A 20,633-nucleotide genomic window follows, 5' to 3' on the forward strand; every position below is an offset into this window, starting at 1 on the left:
TCTCCCCCTCTCACTCTAACTCTGCCTTTCAAATAAAAAAAATTGAAAGCATAATTAGCAAAATTGTGGGAAAACAAGAAAACTAAGGATAGGAAAAACTTCATGAAGAAAGTTCTCAAAAGGGTTAAAAAAAAAAAAAAAGAACCCAGCAACCCAAAACAACCCAGTAGTTAACATTTGTAGAGCACTTACTCTGAAGTAGGCACTTCAGAGGCACAGTTTTTTATGTGGATTATGTAATTTAATCCTTAAAACAAACCTGTATGGGAGGTATATCTATTATCCTCTTTCAACAGATGAGTAAGTGGAAGCTTAGATACTTAAAGCAGACTTTTAATTTTAGCTTCAGCAGGTAGGAGATTGGAAATCATCACATCTGTTGCTGCTAGAGCTATAAACTGAAACACTTGGTGATCTGACACATTGATGGAGACTGAATGTGTGATACTTACTTTGAGAATGAGAAACTCCAGAAAGTCTTCAGACCTTCATATTTTCTTGGGTTTTACATCCAGGAGCCCTACCCAAGGTATCATGGTACAGTGCCTAGAAAGATCTTGTTGCCTAGCATGGGGAAAGGGAAAAAAATAGCTTCTAAATATGCTTAGAATGTTTGCTCTAATAAACACCTACTCTAGACTCTAGAGGGAAAAAACACTACCAGAATGTCATCCCATGTATCTACATTTGGTCAGTAGCAGTGCTGTTAGTCTTCCTGTCTTACCTCAGGATATGGGAGCAGTCTTACAAAACACTTCTGAAGGTCACAGCACAGAGATGCAATGCCACTAATTTAATTTTTAAAAAATTTATTTTATTTTATTTGAAAGGTTAGAGAGGGAAAGATTGAACATTCATTGGTTCGTTCTCCAAATGCCTGCAAGAGCCAGGGCTGGGCCAGGCCAAAGCCAGGAGCCCTGAGCTCCATTTGGGCCTCCCACATAGGTAGCAGGAGCCCAAGTGCTTGAGCTATCACCTGAAGCCTCCCAGGGTGTGCGTTTGCAGGGAGCTGTGATCAGAAATGGAGCAGAGACCCAAATCCAGGTGTACTGCTATGGGTGTAGGTATCCCAAGTGGCATCTTAGCTACTGTGCCAGATGCCCACCCCCCTGACAGATGATGGTTATAGATCGCTTCTCCTTACCCAGATCTTACCACCATGCCAACAAGTGTTTTGGAAGACTAGGTCAGGGAAACCGGCTTCTAAGAGCAAGATGAAGCCATCCAAGCTTTTTAAACAGAAAGGCAACACAATTCACTTTATGTTTTTTTGTTTTTAAGTTTCAAAAATGTTTTATTTGTATGAAAGGCCATAGAAGAGCACTTCCATCTTCTAGTTTACTCCCTAAATGCCCCAAATGACCAGGACTAGGTAGAATCCCAGAGCCAGGAACTTAATCCACATCTCCTGACAGGGACCTGAGGGGGACTCAGTGATTTGAGCCATCACCTGCTGCCTCCCAAGGAGTGCATTATCAGGAAGCTATGGTCAGGAACCAGAGTCAGAAACCTAGGCACTCCTGTGTGGGACACAGGTGGCTGCTGCTGCTGCTGCTGCTTCTTTTTTAAAGTCCGTTACACAGAGAGAGAAGGAGAGGCAGAGAGAGAGAAAGGTCTTCCATCTTCCATCCACTGGTTCACTCCCTAATTGGCTGCAATGGCCAGAGCTGTGCCAATCTGAAGCCAGGAGCTAGGAGCTTCTTCTGGGTCTCCTGCACAGGTACAGGGGCCCAAGGACTTGGGCCATCTTCTACTGCTTTCCAGGCTATAGCAGCAGAGAGCTAGATCGGAAGTGGAGCAGCTGGGTCTGGAACCTGTGCCCACATGGGATGCCGGCACTGCAGGCTGTGGCTTTAGCCGCTATGCCACAGCACTGGCCCCAGGACACAGGCTTCTTAACCAGCATGTCGACTGTGACTTGGCTGTATTGTGGAAGACTGCAGCAGGGCAAGAGTGGAGGATGATTATGGTATCCTAGATGAGTTGGCTGCAGAAGAAATAGAGAAGGTTTCAGTCTGGAGATTCTAGGTTTGTGACTGGATGTGAGTACTTGGAGGAAACAGTTAGGGATGAATGAACACCTCTCCATTCCAACTGGTGACTCTTCTGGCCTCTCTCAGTCTCATCTTCAAGTCTGAGGTGGAGGACACTCTTACGTTTGTATAGTATCACCCATGTACCTTGCTGAGTTTTAGCACTGATCTGTTATAATTTACTGTAGCTGATCTGTTTTTCTTTTAAATCAGAACACATTTTATCGTGGATGATCAATAAACGTTTAATAAATGAAAGCACAAATTAACATAAAACTAGATGATGGTTGAACATAGCATTCCTTTAAAAATGTATTTATTATTTATTTGAAAGGCAGAGTTATAGAAAGACAGGGCTAAACAGAGATAGGGAGAGAGAGAGGTCTGTCTGCTGGTTCACTCCCCAGTGGTCACAACAGCTAGAGCTGGGTCAGGTCAGGCTGATGCCACAAGCCTGGAACTGCATCTGGGTCTCTCACATGGGTGCGGGGGCCCAAACACGTGGGCCATCGTCTGCTGCTTTCCCAGGCATAATAGCAGGGAACTGGATTGGAAGTGGAGTAGCTGGGACTTGCCGGCGCTCGTAAGGGATGCTGGCTTAGCAGGCAGCTGCTTTACCTGCTGTGCCACAACGCCAGGCCCATAGTATTCTGTTTTAAAATTTTTATTTATTTAACACATTTGAGAGACAGACAGAGGGGAAGTGAGCTTTAAGCAGCTCTTTTGCTCTCCACATGCCTCAATCTAGGTCTCCCACATGGGTGGCAAGAACCCAGTTACTTGAGCCATCACCACTGCTTCCCGGAGTCTTGCCTTGGCAGGAAGCTGGAATTGGGAGTGAAGCCAGGACTGAAGCCGGGCACTCCAGTGTGGGATACAGGTGTCCCAGGTGACATCTTAACTGCTAGTACAATTATGCGCCCAGTATTTCAGTTTTCAGCCTAGTAATTTAGTGATATTATTGTCTTTGAATCAAGTAGTTCATGAAATAAGAATTCATTAACTATCCACAAAAGACAGACAAAAAGTTTTTTTTTTCCCAGAATTTTTTCTGGAGTAGGTATTGCCATTACTTGGGGTCAAAACAGAACAACAACATGATTATACTTCAGCTAATTAACCTTGAGGGCATTTCTTTACCTTCTTTGTTCTATGCTTTAAACAGTTTTTATGGTAAGTATTCCTCTTGGGGCTTATTATTTTATCCTAATTTCTGTCGGTGGGATTTTGTGCACCTAGTTAAACATTTAAATATGTATACTGACATCTCAACTTTAGAAAAACTGAGCTGCATTATTTGTTTAAATAAACTGTCTTTTGCTTTTTTAAAGATTCATCTATTTTATTTGAAAGGCAGAGGCAGAGAGAGAGAGAGAGTGGAAGAGAGAGAGAGAGAATGAGAGAGACAGATATCTTCCATCTGCTGGTTCACTCCCCAAATGGCTGCAACTGCTGGAGCTGGGCTGAACTGAAGCCAGGAGCCAGGAGTTTCTTCCGGGTCTCCTGTGTGGGTGCAGGGGCCCAAGGACCTTGACCACCCTCCTCTACTTTCTCAGGCATGTTAGCAGGGAGTTGTTTCAGAAGTGGAGCAGTCGAGACTTGAACCGTCGCCTACATGGGATGCTGACACTGCAGGCGGCAGCCTTACCCGCTATGCCACAGTGCTGGTCCCTAAACAAACTGCTTTAAGCCACGTATTTGGCATGGAGGTTAAGACGCTGCTTGGGACATCCACATCTCCTATCAGAGAGCCTGGGTTTGAGTCCAGCTCCGCAGCTGTGCTTCTGATTCCAGCTTCCTATCACTGTGCACTCTGGGAGGTAGCAGTGATGGCTCAAGTATTAGAGAGCCCTCTTGCCCTTGTGGGAGACCCAGGTGGAGTTCCCAGCTCCTGGCTTCAGCCTGGCCACCCAAGTGATGTGGGTATTTGTGGAGTGAACCAGCAGATCGGTGATGGCTATCTGACATGCCATTTGGAATCTGTGCATATCAAGTAAATAAAGGAAAAAGAAAAGATCTTGTATTCTTAGGTGATCTGAGTTTTATTTTATTACTTCTTTCTCTGTATTATCATAAGTTTCTTTCAAAATTGTTTAACTTTTTAATTTTTTCTTTCTGTGGTTTGATATTAAGGTAATAATCTGTGGTTCTGTTTAGTCATCTTAGCATTTTCATTGTCAAAAAACAAATGTGAAATTGTAGGTATAGGTAGTACTTTATGTGGAATTAAAACAGAAAAGATAATTATTATGTAATGGTATAATTTGTCTCTAACTGAAATTCCACCCATGAAGAGGCATTTTATTATTGACATATTGGTTTAGTTATATATTTTATAATAAACAAGTCTGCTGCATATTTGTTGTGGCCTAGTAGAATAGGAACATCTAAAAATAAGATTAAAGAATCTATTTTTAAAGAAATGTGAAATAGGGGCCGCCGCTGTGGCTTAGTAGGTTAAGCATCTGCCTGTGGCGCCAGCATTCCATGTGGGTGTTGGTTAGAATCCTGGCTGCTCCACTTCTGATCCAGCTCCCTGCTGATGGACTGGGAAAGCAGTGGAAGATGGCCCAAGTGCTTGGGCCCCTGCACCCACATGGGAGACCTGGAGGAAGTTCCTGGCTTATGGCTTTGGATCAGCCCAGCTCTGGCCTTTGCAGCCATTTGGGGAGTGAACTAGTGTATGGAAAACTCTCTCTGTGTCTCCCTCTCTCTGTCTGTAACTCTGCTTCTCAAGTAAATAGATAAATCTTTAAAAAAAGAAATATGAAATATAAAATTTTAGTATTTTATGAAAGATGATTTTTATACTTAATCTGATGTGAAAATTATAGTAAATACCAAAGATGAGTGAGTTAAGCCATCATTTGGGGCATCTGCATCCATATCAGAGTGCCTGGTTCAAGTCCAGGCTGCTTTGTGCTTCTGATCCAGCTTCGTGCTGAGACAGTAAATGATGGCCAGAGTACTTGGGTTCCAGCCACCCCTGTTGGACACCTAGGTGGAGCTCCTAGTTCTTGGCTTTGTCCTGGCCTAGCCATGGCTGTTGCTGGTATTTGGAGAGTGAACCAGTGGATACATCTCTCTCTTTCTCTCTCTCTATCACTCTTCCAGATAAATAAATAAATAAAATCTTTAAAATAAAAAAAAACACCAAAGTACCAAGTAGACAAGAAGATTTTTTCAAAAAGGTGAAATGTGAGTAGATTACATTGAGGCTAATTATAATTACATAAAACAAATGAGTATGAAATTAGAGTTTTGGGGCCGGTGCTGTGGCAAAGTGGGTAAAGCCTCTGCCTGCAGTTCCAGCATCCCATTTGGGTGCCAGCTCGAGATCTGGCTGCTCCACTTCTGATCCAGCTCTCTGCTGTGGCCTGGGAAAGCAGTAGAAGATGGCCCAAGCACTTGGGCCCCTGCACCTGCACAGAAGACCTTGAAGCTCCTGGCTCCTGGCTTTGGATTGGCGGCTCTGGCCGTTGCGGTTATTTGGGGAGTGGACCAGCAGATGGAAGATCTCTGTCGTTCTGCCTCTGCCTCTCTGTAACTCTAGCTTTCAAATAAATAAATAAATCTTTAAAAAATAAACAGAAATTAGAGTTTTGCCAATTTTCTGTTTCTGTGTATGTTTCACGTGAATGAATAAGCTTTACGTGACAACTTGTTTTCCCTCAAATCTATGTAACTTACTTTCCTGAAATACTAAGCAAGTTCTCCAAATAAGAAAAAATTGGTAAAGATAATTGGTAACTTCTATTGAATATTACAATAGCTCAAGTAGTACCCTTCTGAACAACTGTGTGAGGTAGTCTTAATATTCTCCTTTTCACAAATGACAAAATTAAATATCTGAGCAGTTAAGTAACTTGTCCAGAAGGCTACAGAGCTAGCAAGTGGTGAGTCTGTTCTTTACACCCAGGCGGTCTGCTTTAGAGTCAATGATCTTAGCTTTTATATGTACTCTAAATAGACATGGTGGTAACGTTTGCTTAAAGATGTTAGTAAAACAATGTTTTATTGATAAAGCCCATGCTTTATTTAGATTTTCTTAATTTTTTACCTAATGTCCCTATTCTTTTTTTCTTTTCTATTTTTTTAAAGATTTATTTATATGAGAGGCAGAGAGATAGAGACAGAGGCAGAGAGAGATATCTTCCACCTGCTGGTTCACTCCCCAAATAGCCGCAACAGCCAGGGCTGGGCCAGGCCAAAGAGAGGAGCTTCATCCAGGTCTCCCACATAGGTGGTAGGGGCCCAAGTACTTGGGCCATCTTCTCTTTTGTTGCCTTTCCAGGTGCCTTAACACGGAGCTGGAACAGGAATGGAGTAGCCAGGACTCAAACAAGCACTCGGATATGGAATGCTGGGGTTGCTGGTGATGGCTTAGCTCACTGTGCCACAATACTAGTCTCATAATGTCTTTTTTCTGTTCCATGATCCCACCAGGGATACTGCATACATGTAGTTGTCAGGTCTCCCTCAGCTCCTTTTGGCTGTGATTGCTCCCAGACTTTGCCTTGTTTTTGATGACCTCTTGACAGTTTTGAGGAGTACTCATCAGAATGCTCCTCTATGGGAACTTGTATGTTTGCCCTGTGGTTAGATTATGGGATTTTGGGAGGAAGACCATAGTGATACAGTGCCATTTTCATGACCTTGTATCAAGGACACATATCCTGATATGATTTATCACTGTTGATGGTACCCTTGGTCAGCTGGCTGAGATGTGTTTGCAGGTTTCTCTCCTGTCAAGTTCCTTTCTCTTTCTCTTTTCCATGCTGTAGTCTTTGGAAGGAAGTCACCATGCACAGCCCACATTTAAGGAGAGTGGGATTATGCTCCCTCTTGTTTAGGGTAGGGAAGTTACATGAGTTATTTGGAATTATTCTGCACAGGTTTGTCTTTTCTTTTCTATTATTCATTTATGTCAGTGAGGATTCATGGATATTTGTTTTATGCTGATTATAAAACCAGTATTACTTGATTTATTTTCCAGCTTTGGCCATTGAGAGCCACAGTTGGCTTCTGTGTCCCTTTGAAATAGCCCTAGTGGTGTGGGGCATTTTTATTTTGTTTCATCTTTATTTTAAAAGATTTATTTATTTAAAAAGATAGTTCCTCCATCTGCTGGTTCACTGTCCAAATGCTCTTAGCAGCTGGAGCTTGGCCAGGCTGAAGCCAGGAGCTAGGAATTCTATCCAGGTTTCCATACGGTAGCAGGATCCAAATACTTAGGCCATCATCTGCTGCCTTCCCAGGCGCATTAGCAGGAAGCTGGATTGAAAATGGAGTAGCTGGGATTTAAGCTGGCATTCTGATAGGGGATGTGGACATTAGGATATTTTCATTCCTTTTCTTTTGATTTGTTTATTTATTTGAAAGGCAGAATTGGAGACAGAGAGAGAGAAAGAGAGAGAGAGATCTTCCATCTGGTGATTCACCCCCTAGATGGCTGCAATGACTGAGGCTAAGCCAGGCTGAAGCCAGGAGTCAGGAGCTTCTTCCAGGTATCCTACATGGGTGCAGGGGCCCAAGGACCTGGGCCATCCTCTACTGCTGTCCCAGGACATTAGCAGGGAACTGGATTGGAAGTGGAGCAGCTGGGACTCAAAGCAATGCCCATATTGGGTGCTGGCTTGTAGGTAGTGACTTAACCTGCAATGCCACAACACTGACCCTAAGGGGTATTTGCATTTTAAAGCATTTATGCTACTATTACCAGGATCTGTTTCTATTTTCAGTACTTCTAACACCAGAAGTGTGAGTCTTCTGTACTAAACAATTCTGTAGTTCCCTGTGGATGCCAACTGGGTATCCACCAGTTTATCTCAGTTCTGACACTATGTGCTTGTTAGGGCAGACCCACAGGACATCAGCCCCCCTCCTCCCCAAGTATGGCAGTTTCTAATCACTGGTAGTGGGTCCCAAGATTACCCACAGTTCCAGACTTGCTGCAGAGCAGGGGGGCTCCACAATCCTCTCATTGGTTTGATAATTTAGTATAATGGCTCACAGAACTCAAGGCAACACTGTAGTTAGGTTTACCAGTTTATTATACAGGAGATTATGAAGGATACAAATGTATGAACGGGTGCAGAAGTACACAGGGTGAGATCCAGAAGGGTCCTAGATGTGGAAGCTGTTCTCTGTGGACTGGAGTGCGCCACAGTCCCTGCCTGCTGCCGTGGTCATCAGCCCACAGTCTCTCCTAGCCTGTGTGTGAGGTTTTCTCATGGTGCTTCTGTTCTGCAGGAGACTGATGTAAGTCACTGGGGAGTCGTGCTCAGCACCATCTCCAGCCCGTCCTCCCTCCTTGGAGGTGAGGGCTGGATTTTTAGCAGACAATTTTCATTTTGGTACTAATTTTTTTATTATGAGTCTGATTATGTTTATTGAAAACGTGGTTCCTGTGAGCCACTTTATGCTAATCTCTCTATATACATTATTGCGTCTCACTTTCATAGCAACTCTGTGAGGTGTTATTATTTTACAGATGAAGAAATAGACTAGTAGGAGGAAAGGCTTGTTTGATTAAGTATACAGTTAGTAATAAACAGGGTCTTCTTATTTCACATTTTTATATTGGCTCCAAGTCACTAGAAAATCATGTAAAGATCTTGACATTTAAAATCAGTAACAGATATTTGTGAGAAAAAAAATTTTTTAAGATTGATTTATTTATTTGAAAGGCAGAGTTAGAGGGGGAGTGAAGGAGGGAGGGAGGGAGGGAAGAAGGGAGGGAAGGGGGGAGAGAGAGAGAGAGAGAGAGACTGATTGACTTCCATCCACTGGTTCACTCCCCAGATGGCTGCAATGGTGGCCCAAGCTGTGCCAGTCCAAAGGCAGGAGCCGGGAATTTCTTCCAGGTCTCCCATGTGGGTGCAGGGGCCCAAGGACTTGGGCCATCTTCTACTGCTTTTCCAGGCCATAGCAGAGAGCTGGATCGGAAGAGGAGCAGCTGGGTCACCACTGGCTGCTAATGCCGCAGGTGGAGGCTTAGCCCATTACCCCACAGCACCGCCCCCTCTTTATTTATTTAACATATACTTATTTACTTGAGAGACGGAGTTACAGGCAGAGAGAGGGATAGATAGATAGATCTTCCATCCTCTGGTTCACTCCCCAAAAGGCCACGATGGCCGGAGCCATGACGATCCGAAGACAGGAGCTTCTTTTGGATCTCCCACATCGGTGCAGGGGCCTAAGCATGTGAGCCATCTTCTGCTTTCCCAGGCCATCAGCAGGGAGGTGGATCAGAAGTGAAGCAGCTGGGACACAAACCAGTGCCCATACGGGATGCTGGCGCTGCAGGCTAATGCTTAACCTACTGTGCCACAGTGCTGGCCCCTAATTTTTTTTTTTTTTTTTTTTTAAGATTTATTTCTGCTGGTTCATATGCCAAATGCCTGCAACAGCTGGGGCTTGATCAGGTAGAAGTCAGGAGCCCAGAACTTAATCCAGGCCTCCTAGGTGGGTGGCAGGGGCACAAGTACTTGAGCCATGATATGCTGCCTCTTGGTTTGCACATTAGCAAGAACTGGATTGGGTGAAGAGTAGCTGCAACTTGAACTAGGCACACTGATATGTGATCCAGTGTCTCAGTGGAGCCTTACCTGCTGCACCAAAGGCCTGCCCAATTTGAATCTTAAAAAGAGAGGTTTGGGCAGGCCTTTGGTGTCCCATGCCAGAGAGTGTGGTTTTAATACTTTTCTGCAGCTTCTGACTCCAGCTTCTTGCTAATGGAGGCCCTGAAAAGTAATGGTGATGGCTTGCTTGTAATTGGGTTCCTGTTGTTCATGTGGGAGACCTGGATTGCATTCCCAGCTCCTGGCTTAGCTCAACCCAAACTTCGCCATTGTAGGCATTTGGGGAGTGAACCGATAGATGGAAGTGCTCCCTCCCCCTTCTCAAATAAATAATTTTTTATAAAAAAAGAGGGTTTTTTTTGTTTGTTTTCATAGTGCCAGAAATAAAACTGTTAGAATTGACTTTCTGGATTGATTAAGTTAAGAAGAAATTGGTTCATTTACAGGTCTTTCCCATTCTGTGACCGTGTGTTTTAAACCACACTAAGAAATGCAGATAGGGGCCAGCGCCGCAGCTCACTAGGCTAATCCTCCGCCTGTGGTGCTGGCACCCCGTGTTCTAGTCCCGGTTGCTCCTCTTCCAGTCCAGCTCTCTGCTGTGGCCCGGGAGTGCAATGGAGGATGGCCCAGGTCCTTGGGTCCTACATCCGTATGGGAGACCAGGAGGAAGCACCTGGCTCCTGGCTTCAGATCGGCGCAGTGCGCCGGCCGTAGCGGCCACTTGGGGGGGTGAACCAACGGAAGGAAGACCTTTCTCTCTCTCTCTCACTAACTCTGCCTGTCAAAAAACAAAAAAAAAAAACAAAAAAAAAAAAAAAAAAAAAAAAAAACCAAACAAACAAAAAAAAGAAATGCAGATAGGAATAGCTGATGGGTAACTGAAAACTGTGATAAGCTTTCTTCTCAACTAAAAAGTAGAGTTGACAGACATCTTTTTAAGGCATATCTGTGCACACTGTTTTTAGGCTTGATACTTTTTTCAGATAGGAAAATCTTTCCTTCAAATTTATAAAAGCTGTTTACTATGACAAGATGTAAACCAAACCTACCCATCTTAAAGCTAAATTAGACCATATTTCCCCTAAAGTGTACACAACAGCAACAGTGGAGCATAATTAAATACTTGTCTATGTTTAGTGAGCAAAGTTTTTTATACTGACTCTAAAATAATTGTTAAACCCCGAATTCTGTATAAAACTGAAAAAGTGACAAATCCAGGTAAGAGAGAGAAGAGAAAGGAAAATTAATGCAATTTAGCAAGATTGGTTAAGCAGCTAGGGTTGCAGAAGTAAAGGAATAATACAGTCTCTGTATTAGTTAACCTATTTTATACTGATTATCTCCAGCCCTGGAAGCTTAAAACCACAGACACTTCTCATTTCACACACTTTCTGGACATACTTTTATGGGGTGATTCTGTCTCAAAGTCTCTCGTGAGTCTGGTGCCCACTCACAGGGCTGTTGGCAGGCAGCCTTGGTTCTTTTCCTGGTTGTTGATCAGAGGCTTGGTTCTTGACATATGGGGCCCTGCATAGACCATGTGACCATGTGTTCTCACCTGGCATCCGATATCTTACAGAGAAGGATAGGAGACTGGCAGAGATGCATCAGTAGAGAAGCCACACTATCTTTCATAACCTAATCTCAGATGCAACATTCCAACTTTTGCCATATTCTACTGGTGGTATAAGCTAACTTTGCTACAGTATTGGAGCAGACTATGCAGTGATGCGAATACAAAGAGATGGCCGTTGTTGGGAGCCATCTTGGAGGCCATCACAGTCTGTCCTCTGAACTCCAGTAATTCACCTCCCTCCCACATACAGAATGAACTCACAGTCTCAAGACCACCAAAGTGGGCCTTGCATCATGTTGCAGTGTCAGCTCAAAGTCCCAAACATCACTTTAAATCAAAGCTGGATGTGCAGGAAGGTCCTTGCCTATGGTTACTTAAGTACACTCCCTGAGTACAAGTTGTCTTGAATCTGTAGACCCATGAGCTAGTGACAAGCTTTCTCTTACCTCTCAACATGTATGTGTCATGCGTAACATCCACAGACGCGTCCACTGAAAAGGGGAGAGAGGGGAGGAACACCGGAGACATGGGTTCATAAACTGAGCTGGGCAAACGCTGGACTTCCTTGATAAGAACTCTGTCCTGCTGTCCACAGATGATTCTAGGTAGCTTTTACCTTTGTCCTCTAGGCTTTTGGTTCTACCCTCTGTGTGATCCTGCTTTTTATGAGACATGAGATATGTTTACAGCTAAGCAGTATTCCAAGACTATTTTCTGTCCATAGCATTTTTGGGTGTCCAAGGCTTGCTTACTTCATTTCATTTTCCTTTCCTTTCTCTTTCCTTGCCTTTTCTTTCCCTCCCTCCCCCTTTCCTTTCCTTTCCTTTCCTTTCCTTCCCCTCCCCTCCCCTCCCCTCCCCTCCCCTTCCCTTCCCTTCCCTTCCCTTCCCTTCCCTTCCCTTCCCTTCCCTTCCCTTCCCTTCCCTTCCCTTCCTCTTTCCTTGCCTTTTCTTTCCCTCCCTCCTCCTCTCCTCTCCTTTCCTCTCCTCTCCTCTCCTCTCCTCTCCTCTCCTCTCCTCTCCTCTCCTCTCCTCTCCTTTCCTTTCTCCTTTCCTTTCTCATTTCCTTTCTCCTTTCCTTCCCTCCCCTCCCCTCCCCTCCCCTCTCCTCCCCTCCCCTCCCCTCCCCTCCCCTCTCCTCTCCTCTCCTCTCCTCTCCTCTCCTCTCCTCTCCTCTCCTCTCCTCTCCTTGAAACCTCTTAGACCACTTAATTAATTAGATGTAACTGTTGCTTTCCATGTTAAAAGAGGTGGTGATGTTATAAAATTTCTGCTGTTACATAAAATGGGTCTTTGCAGTTTCCAGTGTGGCTTTCCTCAAAAAAAAAAATTTTTTTTTTAAATGAGCTCTGACCTAGACCCTTCTGGAAAGCAGCACTGCTTGGCTTCAAAGCCTATCCCACTTTTTGAGTGTTTGTTGTAGCAGCACCCCACTTTTGGGTACCAACGGTCTGTGTTATGTCACTATTCTCTATTAGTGGTCTGTTTGGTGGTAACAATTTATCCCAAAACTTAGTGGCTTAAACCAGTAGACATGTATTCTTTCATATAGTTTTTTGTTTGTTTGTTTGTTTTTGACAGGCAGAGTTAGACAGTGAGAGAGAGAGACAGAGAGAAAGGTCTTCCTTCTGTTGGTTCACCCCCCAAATGGCCGCTATGGCTCGTGCACTGCGCTGATCTGAAGCCAGGAGCCAGGTTCTTCCTCCTGGTCTCCCACGCGGGTGCAAGGCCCAAGCACTTGGGCCATCCTCCACTGTACTCCTGGGCCACAGCAGAGAGCTGCACTGGAACAGGAGCAACCTGAACAGAACCGGTGCCCCAACCACGACTAGAACCCGGGGTGCTGGCGCCGCAGGCGGAGGATTAGCCTAGTAAGCCGCGGCGCCGGCCTCATATAGTTTTTGAGGGTCAGGAATCTGGAGGCAACTTAGCTGGATGCTTCTCGGTCAGAGTCTCACGAGATTGTGGTCAAGATGGTGACGGGCTGAGACTGAAGAATTGACCGGAGTGGAGGATCTGCTTCCATGGGACTCTACATAGGCTGCTTACGTGCCTTGCCAGCATGGTAGCTGCCTTTCTGCAGGATGAGAGAGAGACAGATGCAGAGCAAGCAAAACGACATGCCATGATTTCTGCCATGTTCTAGTGGTCCTGTGGATCAGCTTATACAGTATAGAAAGGCACTGCACAAACGGAAGAAAACCACGAGGCAGGGGTCATTGGGAGCCTTCTGGACATCATCTGCCACATCCCTGTCTCAAGAATTTCTGGAGTGGGGATTGTGGTGTAGTGGATTGGGACACCCACTTCCCATATTGAAGTGCCAGGTCCAATCCTGCTGCTCCTTTCCCCATCTGGTTTCCTGCTGATGCATCCTGGGAGGCAGCAGATGATGACTCAAGTACTGGGCCTCTGTCACCCACGTGGGAGTCCCTGATGGAGTTCCTGACTCCTGGCTTTGCATTTGGGGAGTGAACCAATGGATGGAAGACCTCTCTGTCTCGCTCTGTCTGCCTCTGCCTCTCTGTAACTCTGCCTTTCAAATAATCAATACAGTGCTTCTTAAAAACAGAAATAAGGCCGGTGCCATGGCTCACTAGGCTAATCCTCCGCCTAGCGGCGCCAGCACACTGGGTTCTAGTCCCGGTCGGGGCACCGGATTCTGTCCCGGTTGCCCCTCTTCCAGGCCAGCTCTCTGCTGTGGCCAGGGAGTGCAGTGGAGGATGGCCCAAGTGCTTGGGCCCTGCACCCCATGGGAGACCAGAAGAAGTACCTGGCTCCTGCCTTCGGATCAGCGCGGTGCGCTGGCCGCAGCACGCAGGCCGCGGCGGCCATTGGAGGGTGAACCAACGGCAAAGGAAGACCTTTCTCTCTGTCTCTCTCTCTCTCACTGTCCACTCTGCCTGTCAAAAAAAAAAAAAAAAAAAAAAAAAAAAAAAAAAAAGAAAAAGAAAGAAGTGATTATTAGTCTTTATAATACAGAACAATAAACTGAACCCTGATCCATGACTGCCAAGGTGTGTTACAAAGGCCATTCACTAGTTTAGAGATGGGGTCAGTGACCTCTAAATTTTCTTTCCACTTTTCTTTTTAAAGATTTATTTATTTGAGCCGGCGCCGTGGCTCAATAGGCTAATCCTCCACCTTGCGGCGCCGGCACACCGGGTTCTAGTCCCGGTTGGGGCGCCGGATTCTGTCCCGGTTGCCCCTCTTCCAGGCCAGCTCTCTGCTATGGCCAGGGAGTGCAGTGGAGGATGGCCCAGGTGCTTGGGCCCTGCACCCCATGGGAGACCAGGAAAAGCACCTGGCTCCTGGCTCCTGCCAGGATCAGCGCGGTGCGCCGGCTGCAGCGGCGGCCATTGGAGGGTGAACCAGCGGCAAAGGAAGACCTTTCTCTCTCTCTGTCTCTCTCTCTCACTGTCCACTCTGCCTGTCAAAAAAAAAAAAAAATAAAAAAAAAAAAAGATTTATTTATTTGAATGATTTATTTATTTGAAAGAGTTACACTGAGAGAGAAGGTGAGGTAGAGAGAGAGAGAGAGGTCTTCCATCTAACTGGTTTGCTCCCCAATTGGCCGCAACGGCCGGAGGTGCACCAATTCGGAGCCAGGAGCCGCATCCGGGTCTCCCATGCAGGTGCGGGGGCCCAAGGACTTGGGTCAAATTCTATTGCTTTCCCAGACGGTAGCAGAGAGCTGGATGGGAAGTGGAGCAGCCGGGTCTCGAACCAATACCCATATGGGATGCTGACACTGCAGGCAGTGGCTTTACCCACTATGCCACAGCGCTGGCCCTCTTTCCACTTTAAATATTCTGTGGTTTCTAGTTGAATTTTTTCCTTCCTGACCCTGATGACAAATATGGGAGTATCAGAATTTCTAAAAAATTCTTAATTTGTAGTGTGTTAATAACTAATGAATGGGCTGGTGCTGTGGCTCACTTGGTTAATCCTCCACCTGTGGTGCCGGCATCCCATATGGACGCCGAGTTCTAGTCCCGGTTGCTCCTCTTCCAGTCCAGCTCTCTGCTGTGGCCCTGGAGGGCAGTGGAGGATGGCCCAAGTGCTTGGCTCCCTGTGCCCTCATGGGAAACCAGGAGGAAGCATCTGGCTCCTGGCTTCGGAATGGAGCAATGCCGGCTGTGGTGACCATTTGGGGAGTGAACCAATGGAAGGAAGACCTTTCTCTCTGTCTCTCTCTCTCTCTCTCTCACTGTCTATAATTCTACCTGTCAAATTAAAACAAAACAAAACAAAACTAATGGACTATAATTAGTATCAACTTAGAGTACTGTTATATTTTCATAAAAACATAGAGGGAAGTACTTAAACATTTCATTTTTAAAAAAATTTTAAAAGATTTATTTATTTGAAAGAGTTACAGGGAGAGAGGAGGAGACAAGAGAAATCGCCATCTTCCATCTTCTGGTTCACTCCCCAAATGGCTGCAACAGCCCAGGCCAGGCCAGGCGGAAGTCAGGTGTAAGGCTGCCACAAAACACACCAAACACTGGAGTTAGAGGAAAGGTTTATTATCAGGTGGGGGAAGCCCGATGGGCTTGGGGGAGAGGGCAAGAGGGTGAGAGAGAGGAGGAGAGCGTAAGAGAGAGAGAGATCAAGAGAGAGCATGTGTTTGGGAACAGGTCCTCTTAAACCTTTGCTGGGGGGCCGGGCAGGGAAGTCGGAGTAGTTAGAATCCCGAGGTTGGGCCTTGTGGTCACCTGGCTTGCAGCAATGGTGGTGGCTGGGCTAGAGCCCAGGATGGTGTCAGGGCGTAGATCATGCCACAGATAAGATTGCGCCATTTTACTAACATCAGGAGTTTCATCCAGGTCTCCCACATGAGTGGCAGGGGCCAAGCACTTGGGCTATTTTTTACTGCTTTCCTAGGCACATTAGCAGGGAGCTGGATTGGAAGTAGAACAGCTGGGACTTAAACCAGGTCCCACGTAGGATGTTGGTATCACAGGCAGCAGCTATACCACAGTGCTGTTCCCTATATGAATGTTTTAAGTAAATTGTGGGGGCCCACACTGTGGCATAGTGGATATATGTAATATTATATATATAAATATATATACACACATATATATTTTTAGGTACTTTTTTTTAAAAAAAGATTTTTTTTTACTTGTTACCTTCTATCCTCTGGTTCATTCCCCAAATCAGTACAATGGCTGCGGCTGGGCCAGGCCAAAACCAGAAGCCAGGAGCCTCCTTGAGGTCTCCTACGTGGGTGGTAGGGGCCCCAGGACTTGGGACATCTGCTGCTGCTTTCCCAGGTGCAGTAGCAGAAAGCTGGATCGGAAGTGGAACAGCTGGGTCTCGAACCAGTGCCCACATGGGATGCTGGTGTTGCAGGCAGAGATTTAACCCACTGCACCATAATGCTGGCCCCATGATGATACATATTTTGAAACAGTACCTTATTCAAAGTCAGGTCCAGCTATTATAATTGGTATCTGATACATATATAGCTCTTTAATATGATCCAGGGATTAATATGCATTCTTTGTACTTTTTAATTAATACAATCCTTTTTTTAAAAAAAAAGTTTTATTTTATGTATTGAAAGGTAGAGTTATGGAGAGAGAGAGGGAGAGACAGAGAGAGAACCTGCTGGTTCACTCTCCAAATGACCACAATGGCCTGGGCTGGCCAGGCTGAAGCCAGGAGCTAGGAGCTTCATCCAAGTCTCCCATATGGGTGCAGGGGCCCAAGGACCTGGACTATGTTTCACTGCTTTCCCAGGCACATTAGCAGGAAGCTGAATCAGAAACAGAGCAGACAGGATTTGAACCAGCACCTATTTGGGACGCTGGTGTCACAGGCGATGGCTTAACCTGCTATGCCACAGCACCAGCCCCTAGCTAATAAAATTCTTTTTTTTTTGAAAAATTTGTTTTATTATTATTATTATTTTTATTTTTGACAGGCAGAGTGGACAGTGAGAGAGAGAGACAGAGAGAAAGGTCTTCCTTTTGCCGTTGGTTCACCCTCCAGTGGCTGCCGCAGCTGGCGCGCTGCAGCTGGTACACCACGCTGATCCGAAGCCAGGAGCCAGGTGCTTCTCCTGGTCTCCTATGCAGGTGCAGGGCCCAAGGACTTGGGCCATCCTCCACTGCACTTCCAGGCCATAGCAGAGGGCTGGACAGGAAAAGGAACCGGGACAGAATCCAGCACCCCGACAGGTACTAGAACCCGGTGTGCCGGCACTGCAGGTGGAGGATTAGCCTATTGAGCTGCAGCGCCGGCCAATAAATTCTTGACCAAAGTTACAAGAAAAGTATTTTTATATTGTCATAAAATATGCACAACGCAGAATTTTCTGTTTGAACCATTTTTAAGTGTGTAGTTCCGTGTGCTGCATTCCTGTTACTGTATAGCCGTCACCACCATCCATCTGCAGACCTTCTAGATCATCCAAAACTGAAGCTGCATGCTGATTCAGTAATAATTTCACAGCTCTCAGCTCCTGCCAACCACCTTTCTATTTTCTCTTTCAATATGTTGTTCTAAGTGGAATCATACAATATTTGTCTTTGTGTGTCTGACTTAGTTCACTTAGCATAATGTCCTCAAGGTTCATCCATGTTTGTAGCATGGGTCAGAGTTTCCTTCCTTTTTGAGGCTGAATAATATGAGTAGTCCATTGTGTGTATAGACCACATTTTGTTTACCCATTCATCCATTGATGGACATTTGGGTTGTTTCCACCCTTTTCTTGGCTTTTGTAAATAATGCTGTTATGAACACTAGTGTATAAATATTTGTTTGAGTCTCTGCTTTCAATTCTTTGGGTATTTACCCAGAAGTGGTATTGCTAAATCATGATAAATTGATGTTTACCTTTTTGAGGAACCCCTCGGTGGTTTTCCAAGGAAGATAGTATTATTGTCAGCAGTTTGTAGATGAGGAAGTGTATGCCCAGAAAGGCTAAGGAACTTGCCCAGCGTCTCACAGCTAGTTTGTGGAAGAGGCAAGGTTTGAAGCTCGAGTTCTTAACCAGTATACTATATTTAACTTCCTCTTTTGTATCCATCTTATGAATAATGGGACATTCCGGGATTGGCATTTGGGGCTGGAGTTTGGGGATACTCATGTTCTGTATCAAGAGTGCCTGATTTAAGGCCCTCTTCTGCTCCTGATCTAGTTTCCAGCTAATTCCCATCCTGGGAGGCAGCAGGTTGTGGCTCAAGTACTTGGGTCTCTGCCACCCATGTGGGAGACCTGGATTAAGTTCTGGGCTCATGGCTTTAGCCTGTCCCAGTCCTGGCTATTGTGGCATTTGGGGAATAAACTAAGGCATGGAAGATCTATGTCTGACTCTAAGCCTTCCAAATAAATACATGCCTAAATTAAGAAAATTAAATAGGACATTATATTTTTCTAATTGGCAAAGATTGGCATCATTTGGAGTTTTAATAATTGGATTGTATCAAACCAATATTTTATTATTAATATTCCCTTCTTGGGTTGATTGCTTTTAGATGAGTAAATTATTATAATTCTTGCTCTTAAATTTTTTTAGAGTAGATTAGATCAGTATACAGGAAATTCTTTATCTTTTATTTATTTTTTAAAGATTTATTTTATTTCTTTGAAAGACAGAATTACATGGAGAGGTAGAGCCAGAGAGAGAGAGAAAGGTCTTCCATCTGCTGGTTCACTCTCCAAATGGCCGCAGTGGTCAGAGCTGAGCTGAACTGAAGCCAGGAGCCAGGAGCTTCTTCCAGGTCTCCCAAGCAGGTACAGGAGCCTAAGGATTTGGGCCATCTTTCACTGCTTTCCCAGGCCATAGCAGAGAGCTAGATCGAAAGTGGAGCAGCTGGCACTTGAACCGGTGCCCATATGGGATGCTGGCACTGCAGGCGAGGGCTTTAACCCACTGTGCCACAGCGCCAGCCCCATGAAACTCTTTAGCAATTGGTATTGTACAGTTTATCTCAGCCAAAAGGATGTGAAGTGATAGCAGCTTGTATTCTGCGAAACAAAAAAACAACAGCTAAAGGGCACTGATCTTGTATCTCTGTCATAAGAAGCCTGACTCCAGATACTCTCACTATAAAACTTAAAATTATACCTTTTATTTATTGATTTTTAAAGATTTTATTTATTTGAAAGGTGGAGTGACAGAGAGAGAGAGAGAGAGAGAGAGAGATCAGTCTTCCATCTGCTGGTTCACTCCCTAGATGGCCACAATCTCCCTAGATGGCCGGGGCTGGGCCAGGCCAAAGCCAGGAACTCCATCTGGGTTTCTCACAAAGGTGCCAGGAGCCCAGGTACTTGGGCCATCCTCCTGTGCTTTCCCAGTTTTGTTAGCAAGGAGCTGGATCAGAAGTGGAGCAGTCAGGATTTGAGCCAGCGCTTTGATACAGAATGCCTGGATTGCAAGCCACAGCCCAGCCTGCTGCCCCATGCTGCTGGCCCCGACAATTATATATATATATATAAATAATACATAATATATATTATATATAATATATATATAAATATATATATGTTTTGACAGGCAGAGTAGATAGTGAGAGAGAGAGAGACAGAGAGAAAGGTCTTCCTTTTTGCCGTTGGTTCACCCTCCAATGGCCTCCACGGCTGGCGCACTGCGGCCAGCGCACCGCGCTGATCCGAAGGCAGGAGCCAGGTGCTTCTCCTGGTCTCCCATGGGGTGCAGGGCCCAAGCACTTGGGCCATCCTCCACTGCCTTCCCGGGCCACAGCAGAGAGCTGGCCTGGAAGAGGGGCAACCGGGACAGAATCCAGTGCCCCGACCGGGACTAGAACCCGGTGTGCCGGCGTCGCTAGGCGGAGGATTAGCCTATTGAGCTGCGGCGCCGGCCACAATTATATTTTTTAAAAGGATATTCTGGGTTGGTGCCACTTCTCACTAGGATAATCCTCTGCCTGTGGCTCTGGCACCCCGGGTTCTAGTCCCAGTTGGGGTGCCGGATTCTGTCCCGGTTGCTCCTCTTCTACTCCAGCTCTCTGCTGTGGCCGGGGAAGGCAGAGGAGGATGGCCCAAGTGCTTGAGTCCTGCACCCGCATGGGAGACCAGGAGGAGGCACCTGTCTCCTGGCTTCGGTTCGGCGCAGCACACCGGCTGTAGCAGCCATTTGGGAGGTGAACCAACAGAAAAGGAAGACCTTTCTCTCTGCCTCTCTCTCTCTCTCACTGTCAAACTCTGCCTGTAAAAAGAAAAAAAAGAAAGGATATTCTGAACATTGATCATTTCATGGCTATTCTAAAAGCCTCTTTTGACATCGGTGCTATAAAATTAAAGTTGCCTTAGAAATACTATGGAAGCTCCCCTTAACTTGCTTGCTAGATCAACATATATTAGAGTTTTCATTTTTAAACCATACTGGTTCTCCAAGCATGTAGAATATCTTTGCCATTAAGTCTGATGTTAGTGGTGTGTTTTCCAAAGCTACCTTTGTTGTGTT

The 20,633-nt window shown here is 45.5% G+C and overlaps 1 protein-coding gene across 14 annotated transcripts in view; it reads left to right on the forward strand.

The window, feature by feature from the left end:
* The window catches only part of DRC8 (dynein regulatory complex subunit 8), a 122,366-nt gene that overhangs the window by 12,722 nt on the left and 89,011 nt on the right, over window positions 1-20,633 (forward strand). The gene's annotated exons all lie outside the window — the stretch shown is intronic.

Source organism: Oryctolagus cuniculus, chromosome 13, assembly GCF_051225735.1.
Source record: "Oryctolagus cuniculus isolate XC-2025 breed Fujian yellow rabbit chromosome 13, ASM5122573v1, whole genome shotgun sequence".
NCBI classification, from domain to species: domain Eukaryota; kingdom Metazoa; phylum Chordata; class Mammalia; order Lagomorpha; family Leporidae; genus Oryctolagus; species Oryctolagus cuniculus.